We start from the raw sequence: 14120 nt of genomic DNA, 5'->3' as shown, positions 1-14120 counted from the left end.
TGAGGTGAGGCTCTGTGGGCTAAAAAGCAGCCTGAGCCAAGGTGCAGGGATGATAGAGATTGGAGGAGTCAGGTGACTGGCCTGACTAAGCCTGAGGGTTCATGTTGGGAAGCAGTGGGAAACAAATAATATAGGTTTACTGGGGCCATATTATGAAGGCCAGACAGAGGAATTTAGATATATTGCCTCTGAGTAGCAGAGAGAAGGATTGGTGGGAATGTGAATGGAGAAGGGAAATCCACCATCTTTATACACTTTTACGTTGCTTTAATTTGTAATGACAACCTCATATTACTTTTGTAAGTAAAAAAATTGAGATAGAAAATATTCAATAAACATATTTAAGCCCTTATTGTATGCTGAGTATTGAACTACTGTTGATTTCCATCATATGAAAGATCACCATATCATCCCTGTGGTTGAACAAAGTTGAATTTGGGTTTATTGGTTTGTCATCATGAGGGAGAATCTATGCCCTGATAAACTATGGTGCATGTCAGGGTGTTAGAAAATAGTTATTAGGTGATTTGGGTTTTTGTTAGGTGATTTTGGGGAGAGCTTAAGGAAGTAAGTTTTTTCCGTGGATGCTGAGAGAAAGTAGCGGAAAATTCTATGATTTGGCATCTTAATTTTTATCTATAAGGCAGTAGCACTGAAGTTGGGTTAAAGCTATACTTGGTGAAGAAAAAGCAGTCATTCATATGAGGCAGAAAAAGGGGATGTTTGGTCATTTTTTGTAATTTGGATAGTGCTCTTGTTTTGGACTCTGCTCAGATGTGATTGTGGAGTGGTCTTGATTTTGTCTTGATCCATCCTGATCACAGAGTGGCCTTGTCTGAGACTGGTGTTGTGTACAATTGTTTATGTTCAGCAGAGGACACTCTGCCTGCCTAACTGTGGGTGGTGGGCCAGCTCCTGTCAACACCAGGACCTGATAGTGTTAGGCCAGTTCCCGGGTGTCAAAAACTGCTTTACTATCTCTCACTGTGGTGGGGATCCAGAAATGAAAAAGGCAATTCCTGTCCTCAAGGAGCTCCCTCAAAGGGACGTACATATGAATAAGTAAATTACAGCCTAATGTGGTAAGTGTAATGACAGAAGTGTTAGAGCAACTGCAACAAATTACTGTTTGGCATGTGTCAAAGTTTTATTTCAAACTTGTGACAAGGGAATTATACCCCTAAAAAAATCTGTTCAAATAGTTTCTTCTGGTCAGTTTTTTTTTCTTCTTTCTTTGATAGAAAGAGATGGTGATTAGATAATATTATTAGACTAGGTATAAGAAACAAGTGTCCGTTAAAGGTTTAGAAATGTCCCATGGCTGGTTAAAAGTCACTGCACCTTAATTATTCAGGAAAGGTGACTATGTTTGCTCTAAAACTGATGTTATACCAAAATCTAACTTCTCTCAGATAACAATTGCGTTGTATCATTCCAATAAGTACAGACACTAAAAAATTTTTACTCAGTGTTGAAGCCCAGTGCGTTAAGGTTTAAGTAGATCAGTACAGGAAAGGTATTTAAAGTTGGACATAGCAGATAGAATATCTGGCCCCTAACTCCACAAAGTGAGGACTAAAAGACCATGGCGATAATGAGCACATCTTCACCTTGTTCTTCATTAGAACTTGGAAGTATGGCACATCTTTGACTCATGAATTTTGACTTATTCTCATTCTACCCAGGATATTTCTCAGGGCAAATTTCATGTCCTTATTACGAAGACTATAAATCAGGGGATTACAGAGAGGTGTCAATACTGAATATACCAGTGTGAGGATCTTCTGCATCAAAGTCGGGACCCCATATGTAGGACTCACATACATTACCATGACTGTCCCAAAGAAAAGAGACAGCACAACTAAATGAGAGCCACATGTGGAGAAGGCCTTCCGCTGGCCAGCTGCAGAGGGGACCTGAAAAACAGCTCTGAGCAGTAGAGTATAGGATCAAAGAATATACATAATAGTGACAAAGAGGACAAGGGAACTCTGAGTGCAGAAAATAAATTCAGTAATGGGGGCTGGGGCACAGGACAGAGACATGAGTGGGTCCATGTCACACAGGATGTGATCGATGACATTGGCACCACAAAAGGGAAGTTGGGAGATGAAGAAAATTGGGATTGGGTAGCCAAGGAATCCAATGAGCCAGCAGAGAGGCACCAGCATGCCACAGAGCCTCCTGGTCATGATGGTGGGGTAGTGCAGCAGGTGGTACATGGCCAGATACCTATCATAAGCCATTACTGCCAGGAAGAGATATTCAGTAGTGCTCAGGGAAAAGAAGAAATAGAACTGGAGGAAGCAACCAGAAAATGAGATGGCCTTGGTCTTGGAGAGAATGTTGGCTAACATGTTGGGAACTGTGGAAGAAACATACCAGATCTCAAGGAAGGCAAAGTTGCCCAGCAGAAAGTACATGGGGGTGTGCAGTCGTGGGTGCCATCTCACTGCACAGATGATGGCTCCATTCCCCAGCAGGATCAAGACATAAACCACCAAAAGCAATGAGAAGAGGGAAATCTGCATCTCCCAGCAAGCAGGGAATCCCAGGAGAACAAACTCAGTCACGATGTGTGTTGCTGACCTGTTCATGGATTTTAAACCTATGAAGAAAAAAGAAATGAGTTTAATCCGAGTTGCTCTGCTTCCTATGTATCTCACGGATTTTACTGAGAAGGGAGCTTGGCCTATAATGGAAAATACATGACGTATTCTGAGACCAGCTGGGAAGAAATCCCACCTTATTTTGAATTAATTGTGGCTCTAAATCTCAATATTATTTTGGCAGAATCCAGTGCACCTAGAATGTTCCACAGCAGTGGTATCACCAGATGTGTTTTTCTTTTTGATGCATAAGACCTTTTCTGCTTTTGACTTGTGTTTCCAATGTAGATAAGAGGCCTTTATGTACAAGCTCATCTACTTTCTCTTATCTAGCCCACCTTGTTAAAAACAAAACAAACATATACCCACAAACAAGAACATATACTTTGAGAACAGCTGGTGTGAGGTTGGATTAAGCCTTTGGCAACAGAATTAGTTGACTGATACATGGAGATAAAACCCATACCAGGACACTGGCCTTACAGGATAGCCTAATTTGTCACAGACATCACCCCACCCAAGACTTAGGGCTATTCTTCAATTTTTCCTTTCAAGATTTTATTTTTACTACTCTAACTGGTTGCATGGCACCCAGAAAGAAAAACAAAACAAAAAACAAACAAAATCTCAGCATTAGAAATACCTTTGTTCCAAAATAAGGACAAGTGAGAATATTATTTTTCAAATATATCTAACTTTTGCAAGTGAAGTTTTTTATACATACTATGCAGAAAGGATCTATCTTATTTTTCACCTTCAGATCCTACCTAGTTGACACAACAAAAAAAAAAGGTGTTTTCAATACAAAAGTTTAGTTTATTTAGTGAGCCTTTTTAGGTGGTTAAGCCAATAAAAGAATTTTGTAAAGGGATCTGAGAACAAATGGTGTAGCAATTTTATCTGGTAGAATTTATTTTATTCTCTAAAAGGGAGGAGAAGACATTTCCAAATATTTGGACAGGCATGTACTTTTCAGTAGCAACACATTTATAATTTAAAGAGCTGAGCAAGCAAAATGCACAAATATGTGTTTTTAAACAACAGATTATAATTGATTAATATTCATAAAGCCCTGAATTAAGAGTCTTACCAAAAAAATTAAAATGGTTGTTTTGATGTTGAGTTTTCTTGTTAAATTCAGATCTCTTGCCTTCTGTATTGGAGGTCACCAGTCACAACTTTGTCAGGAATGGAAGAGAAAAAACTCTGAAAAGCAAAGAAGAAAAAGGATCCTTCAGAATGAAGACCTGGATTCCAACATCATTAGTCCCCTGCTGGAGGTTGTTTTTAGGGAGGCATAAAAAAAGGAACAAAAGTAGTTATAAAGTTGTTCATTTTCCAATCAAAAATAAATTGAAAACACATTTGTTTTCCTTCCTCCCTGAATAAGTTGCTCAATAGATGATTCCTAGATTGTTATTTATGAAGCAGAAATAAATTGCTTTCCCTGTTACAGGTTGGGAACCAAGTCCAAGGTCACAGATATAAACCAGGGACCAGAATAGCAGATCTGAGCTTCCCATCCTCTGTTCTGAGAAATGAGCCATGTCTGCTGGCTGTGACTAATAGTTCAGGACACTCTCAGTTCTACACTGACAACTACATCTTTTCTACCATTGTACCCCCTCTTATTGATCTATTAGCAGCAGGTTTTTCCCTGTAGCCTTTGGTGGAAGTGCAGATAAGTAAGGGGAGCTGAACAGAAGAGCCTAAGTCATCAATTTTCAGGTTCAACCTTGATGAAATGAATGAATTCACAAAATTCTGCATAAACCCTACCCTCTAAGGCCTCCAAAATTACTATCTGGGAATAGTTAGGTTATTAGAATGGAATATCCATCATTTTATGCCACAAACATACTATTTCTCATGCTTTTGGGATTCTATAGTCACTAGTGGGCTATAAACCAGAGGATCAGCTCTTTCATAACTCCTTTCCACTACAAAAAACCAACCAATTAGTCAGTCCACCCACCCCAAGAGTGCTTGCCTCATTAAATAGGCTCCTCCTAAATGTTCCTCACTTGACATACTGTGGTCTGCTCAGGTAGACTGAGAGAAGAATCATACCTCCTGATCACTCCTATAAAAACAGAATGAGCTACTTTTTGCAAAGTTGATCCCTAATCACAGAATTGGAAGAAATGGTGAGAAGATCTATTCTAACCATTGTGCAGATGAAGCTCAGAGAGGGAACATGACTTTTCTAAGGTCACCTAGTGAATAGAAGTGTCCTGTATTCACATATTGAACTTTTACACTGCCTCCTTTGAGTTTCTCCAGAAGAACGGTGATAATCAGATCGATGTAGTAAAAGGCACTCTGTAGAATATCACAAAGGTTTGCACAAATGGTTTCCTCTCAGTTACTAATGGTTGGTGGCTCGAACTCACCCAACAGTGCCACAGAAGAAAGGCCTGGTGATCTGTTTCTGTAAAGTTTACAGCCAAGAAAATCCTATGGGCATTTCTGCTCTGTAACACATGCGGTCGCTATGATTTGAAATCGAGTCAATGGCAATCAGTTTGGTTTTTTTCTTCCGGTAGTCTATCACAGCCATAGCTGTAATGTGGAAATTGTTCCTGTTCTCTTACATGTAATGATGGGTTTCCTGGCTCAGCTTGCAGAGAGGGATAGACACGGTGGGCTTGAACATAACTTCAGCAACTAGCATCACCTTCTCACTACCTCTGATGAGGAAAACCCCAGTTGAGGGCATCATGTATTATTGAACCTGGAGACTCCAGAGTCTTGTTTTCTAGGAGTCTGTGGAGATGCTTAAATTTGTGTTTCCTCTGAGGGATTACTGTAAAACCCTGTGTCTCTCCCCAGGTGGTCTCTGTGGCTCCAAGTTTCCCCTGGAGTGCATCCTCTTTCCAACCCTTGAGGTTTACCGAGGTTTTAGTAGACTAGATCCCAGGGTGTGGCTAGAGTTAAAGAAACAGTGAACTGAACCCCAAACTCACTGCCGTCGTGTTGACTGCGACTTATAGCCACCCTACAGGACATGGTAGAACTGCCCTGTAGGGTTTCCAAGGCTGTAAATCTTTACAGAAGTAGACTGCCTCATCTTTCTCCTGCAGAGTGGCTGGTGGGTTTGAACTACTGACTTTTCAGTCAGCAGTCGAGTGCTTTAACCAGTGTGCCACCAGGGTTCCTGGAAACAGAGAAGCCAGGGGAAATACCAGATAAATTTCAGGAGGGTTTCTATTGTAAAAGGAGCCCTGGTGGTGCAGTGGTTAAGTGCTTGGCTGCTAACTGAAGGATAGGTGTCCACCTGACCACCCTGCTAGAGAAAGATGTGGCAGTCTGCTTCTGTAAAAATTACAGCCTTGGAAACCCTATGGGGAGGTTCCGTTTCGTCCTATAGGGTCGCTATGAGTTGTAATCGATGGCATTCGATTTGGTTTGATTTTGGGTTTTATTGCAAAGAGATTGCTTTCCATTAAGGAATTACCTCTGTGGAGATCAGTGAAATTAAGTGTTAATTTTGCTCCTGAATCTAACTCTGAAACGGAGAGATATCTGTGAACAAATTCTTCCTCTCTAGCTACACAGAGAAACAGGAATCTGTATTCTGTTGGTCACTTTAAAATTAAGTCCACTCATTTTTCCTGGACTCGGTCACTGTGATGACGAGGTGATTGGTATTAGGTAGGAACTGCCTGGAGTGACCTGATAATGAATAATTACTTAATAGATGTGGCAGGAATCCCATGATTGTCCATATACAGAAGCCATTTAATTGACTAATTGAGTCAAATTGTCAGGTTCCCTTCTGAGTTCATTCTCCAAAAATCCAAACCCAAACCCATTGCCATGGAGTAAATTCCGACCCATAGCAACCTATAGGACAGAGTTGAACTGCCCCATAGGCTTTCCAAGGAGCGGCTGGTGAATTTGAACTGCTGACCTTTTGGCTACAGCAAGCTCTTAACCACTGCTCACCAGGACTCCGCAGTAGGGAATTTGAAATCAGTACAAATGTGAGCAGAGATTTACTTCCATTTTTTATCTTTTGGCATTTGTTTTTCTTCTAAAAAATTGCAGCTTCTTTCAAGGACCCTCTCAGTCTACTTCTTCTTTTTAACATGGCTTCTGGGGAAAGGTGATGGAGATGAGCAATGAGAAAATCTGCACCGATAACCTGGGCCAGCTTGTACATGAAATTGATATTCAAAGACAGTCTAAGCCAAAGGTTCGCAAACTTTAACGTGCGTTATGATAAAGTTAAATTTTACCTGAGCCTTAAGATTTTGGGGAGCAGTGGTGGTTAAAGAAAATTCCCCACTCTTGTGTTCTAGAGAATGGTTCATTGCAAACAACTGACCAAGACTGACTTCATGATCTCCTCTTCAAATAAGCTTTAAAAGCAGTTGTTGTCAAGTCTACTCCAACTCCTGGTGACCCCATGTGTGTCAGAGTAGAACTGTGCTCCTCAGGGTTTTCAGTGGCTGAAGTTTTGGAAGCAGATTGTTAGGCCTTTCTCCCAAGGCACCTGTGGGTGGATTCTAACTGCCAACCTTAAGGTTAGCAGCCCATTGTGTTAACTGCTTGCACCACCAGGGACTCCGGATAAACTTATGATGGGCCTTTTCCTGCTTTATCTCTGCCTTTTCCTGCTTTATCTCCCTAACCATCTTTTTTTCCCCTAGTCTTTATAGTTTCCAGGCACCTAACTAGAGAAAAGGAGCCCTGGTGGTGCGGTGGTTAAGAGATCAGCTGCTAAGCAAAAGGTCGGCAGTTTGAATCCACCAGCTGCTCCTTCAAACCCTATGGGGCAGTTCTACTCTGTCTTATTGGGGTGCTATGAGTTGGAATTGACTTGACGGCAATGAGTAACTAGAGAAGAAGGTGCCCTGATTGTGCAGTGGTTAAGTTTTTGGCTGCAAACCAAAAGATTGGGCATTGGAACCTGCCAGGAGAAAGTTGTGGCAGTCTTGCTCCGTAAAGATTCCCAGCGCATTGCCGTCAGGCTGATTCCGACTCATAAAGATTACAGCTTTGGAAACCCTATGGGCCAGTTCTTCTCTGCTCTATAGTCTCACTATGTGTTGGAATTGACTAGATGGCAACAGATATTTTTTGAACTAGAGAGGTCCTTTTCTCCCTCTCTCTTTCCTTAGGTCTCCCAGGATTCAGGTGGCCTTATCATAAGAAAATGGTCAAATGGCTTTACTTGCCAAATGGCCTTACTCAAAAACTTAATAAATCACTTACGCTTTCCAGTGATTAACCCCTCTTAATTTCTTTCAAAAGCTTCCTAGTTCTTGAACATCTTGCTCGGTTGGCATAACATAGTTTATAAAGAAAATGTTCTACACTCCACTTTGTTGAGTAACTTCTGGGGTCTTAAAAGCTTGGGAAAAGCTATCTAAGATGCTCACTGGTCTCACCCTGCTGGAGCAAGGGAGAATGAAGAAAATCAAAGACACAAATGAAATATTGATCCAACTGACTAATAAGCCTCATGTACCACAGCCTCCAGCATACTGAGTCCAGCACAACGAGATGATGCCCAGCTACCACTGTCGACTGCTCTGACAGGGATCACAATAGAGGGTCCCAGACAGGGCTGGAGAAAAATGTAGAACAAAATTCCAACTCATCCACACACACAAAAAAAGACTAGACTTAATGGCCTGACAGAGACTGGAGAAACCCAGAGAGTATGGGCCGAGGATACCCTTATAGCTCAGTAATGAAATCACTCCTGAGGTTCAACCTCCAGTCAAAGATTAGACACACCCATAAAACAAAATGAGACTAAATGGACACACCAGCCCAGAGGCAAGGACAAGAAAGCAGGAGGGGACAGGAAAGCTGTTAATGGGGAAGCCAAGGTCAAGGTCGAGAAGGGGAGTGTGTTGACATGTTGTGGGGTTGGCAACCAATGTCAGAAAACAATATGTGTATTAATTGTTTAATGAGAAACTCGTTTGCTTTGTAAATCTTCATCTAAAGTACAATAAAAAAAAATGTAGCATACACATTGTAAAAAAAAAAAGCCTTCTGAGTTCTTTATCTGAGTGGGGTAGGAGATTCTGGTCCCTCTCTCTCCCTACCACAGTCGTGTTGTTGTCATGTGTCTTTGAGTTGATTTAGACTACTAAAAACCCTATAGGACGGAATAGAACTGCCCCATAGGATTTCCTAGGATATAATCTTCAAGGGAGCAGATCACCAAAGAAATTTTTCTTTTAATAACTTGAATCTCTGTGAGAAGAAAGCACTTTAAAGCAATGTGTCTAGCAATAGGGGAATAATTAAATAAAACAAATTAGGTTAATTCATACAATAGGATACTATTCAACCGTGAAAAAGAACGACATATATCTATTTGTATTGGCCTGTAAAGAAGCTCACAAAATGTTAAGAAATTTAAAAAAAGTTACAGAATAGTCGTATAATATGATCAGTTTAAAGAAAATCAAACCTTTATATACGTATGCATTTGTTGGCATGTGTTTTTATATGCATACAAGCCTAACTGCTACTAAACTTGTTATTTGTAGGAAGTGGGATTGTGGAGAAGGATGGTGGGAGCTTTTTACATTTGACTTTATACTCTCTTGTATTGTTTGAAAATTTTGTAACAAACATGTACTACTATCTTTTTTAGGAATACATTTTATGAAAAGGACACGAAAGAAGAGATGCCTAGGATGAGGCCCAGAAGGGTCCCTGACAAACAGCTTCTGTGTCCTCAGGATGTGTTTTCTCTCCTGGTGCATTGATGTCTACTACCACCAACCAGGAAGCTCACTGGAGCTTCAGTGTCCAGAGTTTTTATTGGGGTTCATTACACAGGCATGATTGATTGAATTATTGGTCATGTCACTGAATTCAATATCAGTCCCCCTCCCCACCCCAAAGGTCTAACTGATATCACAGGTTGGTATTTCTGGGGTGACCAGCCCCCACTCAACATGTCTTTAGTGCCTTTCTTAAACATGTTTTCTGATTTATTTTCCCACCCTTTTTAGGTCTTTCTGCCAACCTGAAGTGCAGTGCTCTCCTGTTGCCCATGGAATGCTGAGGAGGCGCCACTGGGTCCCCCTAGGTGAAGGTTTTCTTCCTCTCTTAGGCTACAGGAATGTTTAAATATTCTCATCTGTAACTATATTATTGGATGATTTGGCCTTATCTGTTGCTGTCAAGTTGATTCCAACTCATAATGACCCTATAGGACAGAGAGTTTCCAAGCAGTGCCTGGTGGATTCAAACTGCTGACCTTTTCGTTAGCAGCAGTAGCACTTAACCACTATACCATCAGATTTGGGCTTAGTAGGGTGAAAATAGAAAGAATTTTATTTTTACTGATCGTGTCTACTTCAAACATCTTCTGAGGGCCTATTTGTTTCTACTCTGAATAATATCTTGGGCAGATATGACAGCTTTTCTGATGACTCTTAGTATTAATATATGTTCTCCTTTTTTTTTTTTTTTTATCCATGTATTGGAAAGTACAAACCAAAATTTTAATTTTTATCAAAACTAAAACTTCTTCCCACATACTGAGTCTGACTTAGGGTTGATTTGCTTCTTCTCACCTACCCTTCCACTCCCCCTCTCTCACATTGCTAGGCTTCTGCTGGTTATTTAAGTTTGGGGTGAAGGAGAAGTAAGGCCTGGAAAGTTCTTCTTTGACTGTGATATCTCTATTTAGGCACTTTCGGCTTCTAGCTGTGGCAAAAGTCTGAGTGTTTTCTCTCACGGAGTGCTTTTTTTTTGGTGGTGAGGGGCTACCTCAAATGCAATTCCCTGATATGGACAACGCTTCCCTGGCTGGCTACTTATGACTTTCTTCTCATTCCTGGATTCTGGTGTCCCAGACTCTCTTTTGGCATTACCTTACTTTGACAGATAGTACTTCTGGGTGGGATCCCTTTCAAGATGGCCCAAAATGCTTACCTTCCATGAGGTCGACCCAGTCCGAATGTGGGTATTCTATATTTGTCCTACTATTGATGGAGTTCAGTTTGCTCCCATTATAGCTCATCTTGCTCTGCTCTGCTCTCAGAGACAGGTCCTCCACAGCATTTATAATTTTTTTTTTCCAGATAGAATCCAGGGACAGCCTTGGTGTCCCTCAAACTCCAGGGAACAAGGTCAAGCTCTCTGAATGGTTTTCTTGATGTACCCCTTACTTTGCTTAGGGAGATCACATAGCACACTAACAACTCTCATCGAGGATATTCTTACTAATGGCCTCCATCACACTTCCAGTCTCCATTTGTACACTGTTGACGAGGATGATGAGCCAAGAGTTCTGAGAGACTGATTCATAATCTCTTAGTATGTCCAGCATTGATATGTGGAGATTCTGCCAAAAATATAAGAGGCTTATTGTTACATGGCTTTAAAAAAAAAAGTGATAGAAAAGTATGTAAGAAAATAACTTGATTGATTTCTCTTTCCAAAGTTGTGCAGACTTAAAAAAGTATCAAAACCTTCCTGGATAAATATTAAGATTTTGAAGTTATTTTTATGATTTGTTGGGGGGCTAATCTTTTCTCCCCATGGAAACACATATCTGAAACTAAATGGGAATCAACATATGATCAATACACAATGAGTTTGGCTTTGCACAAATGATCTCTGATGATTATGAATACAGCAAAGTCAGTTTGAATTAGAGAAAGAGGATTATTCTCTCACTTACACTAATAAGTTTATTGGGTTGTACAAAGCCTATTCATGAGCTTTGGGTAATTCTCATCCCAAAAAGTACGTGACAGAGGGCATATTTAATGTCCTTGTTGCATAGGCTGTAGATGATAGGGTTTAAGACTGGTGTCACTACAGAGTATATCAGTGTGATGATCTTCCACATAGCAATTGAAATGCCAGATGTGGGAGTCACATACATCACCATTATGGTTCCACAGAACAGAGATACCACCACTAAGTGGGATCCACAGGTAGAGAAGGCTTTTCACTGACCAGCTGAAGAAGAGACTTGAAGCACAGATCTGAGCACCAGGGAACAGGACCCAAGGATGTAGAAAATGGTGAGAACGATAATAAGAGAGCTCACAGAGTGGAATACATGCTCTATGATGGCTTTAGGGGCACAGGACAGGGCCATCAGTGGGTCCACATCACACAGGAAGTGATCAATGATGTTAGGACCACAAAAATGTAGTTGGGAAATGAAGAAAATGGGAATTAAATGTCCAAGGAAAACGATGAGCCAACAAAGAGACACCAGAATGCCACGGAGCCTCTGGGTCATGATGGAGGGATAGTGTAGTGAGTGGCAGATGGCCAGGTAACGATCATAAGCCATGGCACAGAGGAAGAAGCATTCCAGTGTGCCCAGGGAAAAGAAGAAGTAGAACTAAGTGAAGCAGCCAGAGAAGGAAATGGTCTTGGTTTTGGAAAGAAAATTGACCCACATGTTGGGAACTGTGCAGGTCACATACCAGATCTCTAGGAAGGAGAAGTTGGCCAGAAGCACGTACATATGGGTATGGAGTCTTGGGTCCCATCTCACTGCACAAATGGTGGCCACATTCCCAGTCAGAGTCAGGATCTAGACCAACAGAGTCTTCGAGAAAAGAATGATCTGCATTTTCCAGGGACCAGGAAAGCCCAGCAAAACAAAGTGTGTTACAGTAGATATTCCTGATTTATTCATGGTCCCCAGACTGTGGAGAGAAGACAGATAGATAATGACAATTGACTCTGTTTGCTGCTGAGGCAGCCTGAAGTTTTTCTTGGGACAGAGAGTTTGATTCATGCAGGCAAACATATGGATATTCTAAAAGAAAGTCTTGAACGAATCCTTCCGTGTTCTGAATGAATCTTTTGGCCCTAACTCTTTGTAAATATACACTTCCAGGCTACTTGAACTTTCTGTGGCAGTGGACAAAGTCAGTTAAATTTCATTTTCTTCTGATATTAAGAAGCCTTAAACTAGAGGAAAAATGGTTTGTCTTTTACCTAATTTTTTTTCCAGTGAAAGCTGTTTATACACAGCAATTACTTAGTGCTATTGACATCGATATGTGATGGCATGCATACCATCATCAAATTTTCTAATCAGTTTGAATGACTTGTGCTTTTATATTATTTTAGGTTCTTTCTTTCTTGGAGCCATTTCCATTAGAAGAATTTATTTTCGATCCAATACTTTTGAGTGATACTAGAAAAAAAATCCATAAGGATATTCAAATGATAAAATTCTTTATGTATATATACTAAAAACTAAATACATTTAAATTGGACTCCAGCTCATTTGGTTTTTAATTCTTTGTTTTTAGCAATAAAAAAGTCAGTATTACCATTTCTGAAAGGGTGATTGTTAATTTCTCATCCTTCATAGACATTTAAAAAGATATGTCATTAAAGATAAATGTAACCTATGGGATGTATTGAGAAGGAAATTACAATCACTAAAGAGACTCTTTTCTAAAGCTCTTCTTACTATGGCCGCCACAAGTTTTGCTTCAAATTTACGATTTGGAAGATTTTATTTTAGTCCATTTAAAAAACAGCCCCTAAAACAAAAGAATACAAGAGAATCAAAGATATTGTTTCAAAGAAATATTATTCACCCACTTTAAAAAATTTCCTCTTGCTCCCTTTAGAACACCATTACCAAAGGAGGTTTCTTTTTAAGACCAACATGTAACTCAGAGAAAAGAGCACAGCAACAGCTTTAACATGTTACAATCTCCAGAAAAATCTAACAAGGTAACTTTAACTTTTTGATTGATAAGAGGAAAATTTACCTTAAAAATCTTTTTCATATAAGTGGTGTATTTTGTGACTAGGTTGATTTAGTTTCCTGTATTGAACAAAGGGTGAAGGTATATAAATAAGAGTACACACTGAAATAATCAACTTGAAAAAAAAAAACCCCTTCTATTCAATGCGGTTATATGAAATCAGAGAAATATATTATGCAGCTGTTGCAGGCTCACTAAATTCATAAGGCATGAAGTTTAGTAACCTCTGAGCCTATGTATCTAGAAGAAACCATAACCTTTCTATTGGGTTGGTTATGTCAAACCAGGTTGTAGTCTAATGGACAAGAAACCAAGAAGAGAAAGGAACTGAAAGATACATATATATATACATACACACACACACACACACATACACACATACACATATATGTTGTTGTTGGGTGCTGTCTAGTTGGTTCTGACTCATAATGACCCTATGTACAATAGAACAAAGCACTCCTTGTCCTGAGCCATTCTCACAATGGTTGCTATTTTCAAGCCCATTGTTGTAAGCACTGTGTCAATCCGTCTTGCTGAGGGTCTTTGTATATAAAATATATAAATCCTAATTTAAAATGCTTTTTTAAAGGAGGATTTTTGTGAACAGTTAAATTAACCTGCATTGATGATCACTGTGGTGAAGCATCTTGAAAAATGTTTCTCCACCATAGGAGTTCTATCCCTAAAAAACTGACGGCTGTCGAGGCGATTCCCACTCATTGTGACAGAGTAGAACTGCCCCGTAGAGTTTCCATGGAGTGCCTGGTGGATTCGA

At 40.1% G+C, this 14120-nt stretch overlaps 2 pseudogenes; both read right to left on the bottom strand.

Moving 5' to 3' along the window:
• Positions 1–1652: 1652 nt before the first annotated feature.
• Positions 1653–2621, bottom strand: LOC126084565 (olfactory receptor 11H4-like; annotated as a pseudogene).
• An 8686-nt stretch (positions 2622–11307) lies between these two features.
• Positions 11308–12252, bottom strand: LOC126084510 (olfactory receptor 11H7-like; annotated as a pseudogene).
• Between the last annotated feature and the right edge of the window lie 1868 nt (positions 12253–14120).

The sequence above is a fragment of the Elephas maximus genome, chromosome 10, assembly GCF_024166365.1.
Source record: "Elephas maximus indicus isolate mEleMax1 chromosome 10, mEleMax1 primary haplotype, whole genome shotgun sequence".
Lineage (NCBI taxonomy): Eukaryota > Metazoa > Chordata > Mammalia > Proboscidea > Elephantidae > Elephas > Elephas maximus.
This window is presented reverse-complemented; position numbering and strand designations above follow the sequence as displayed.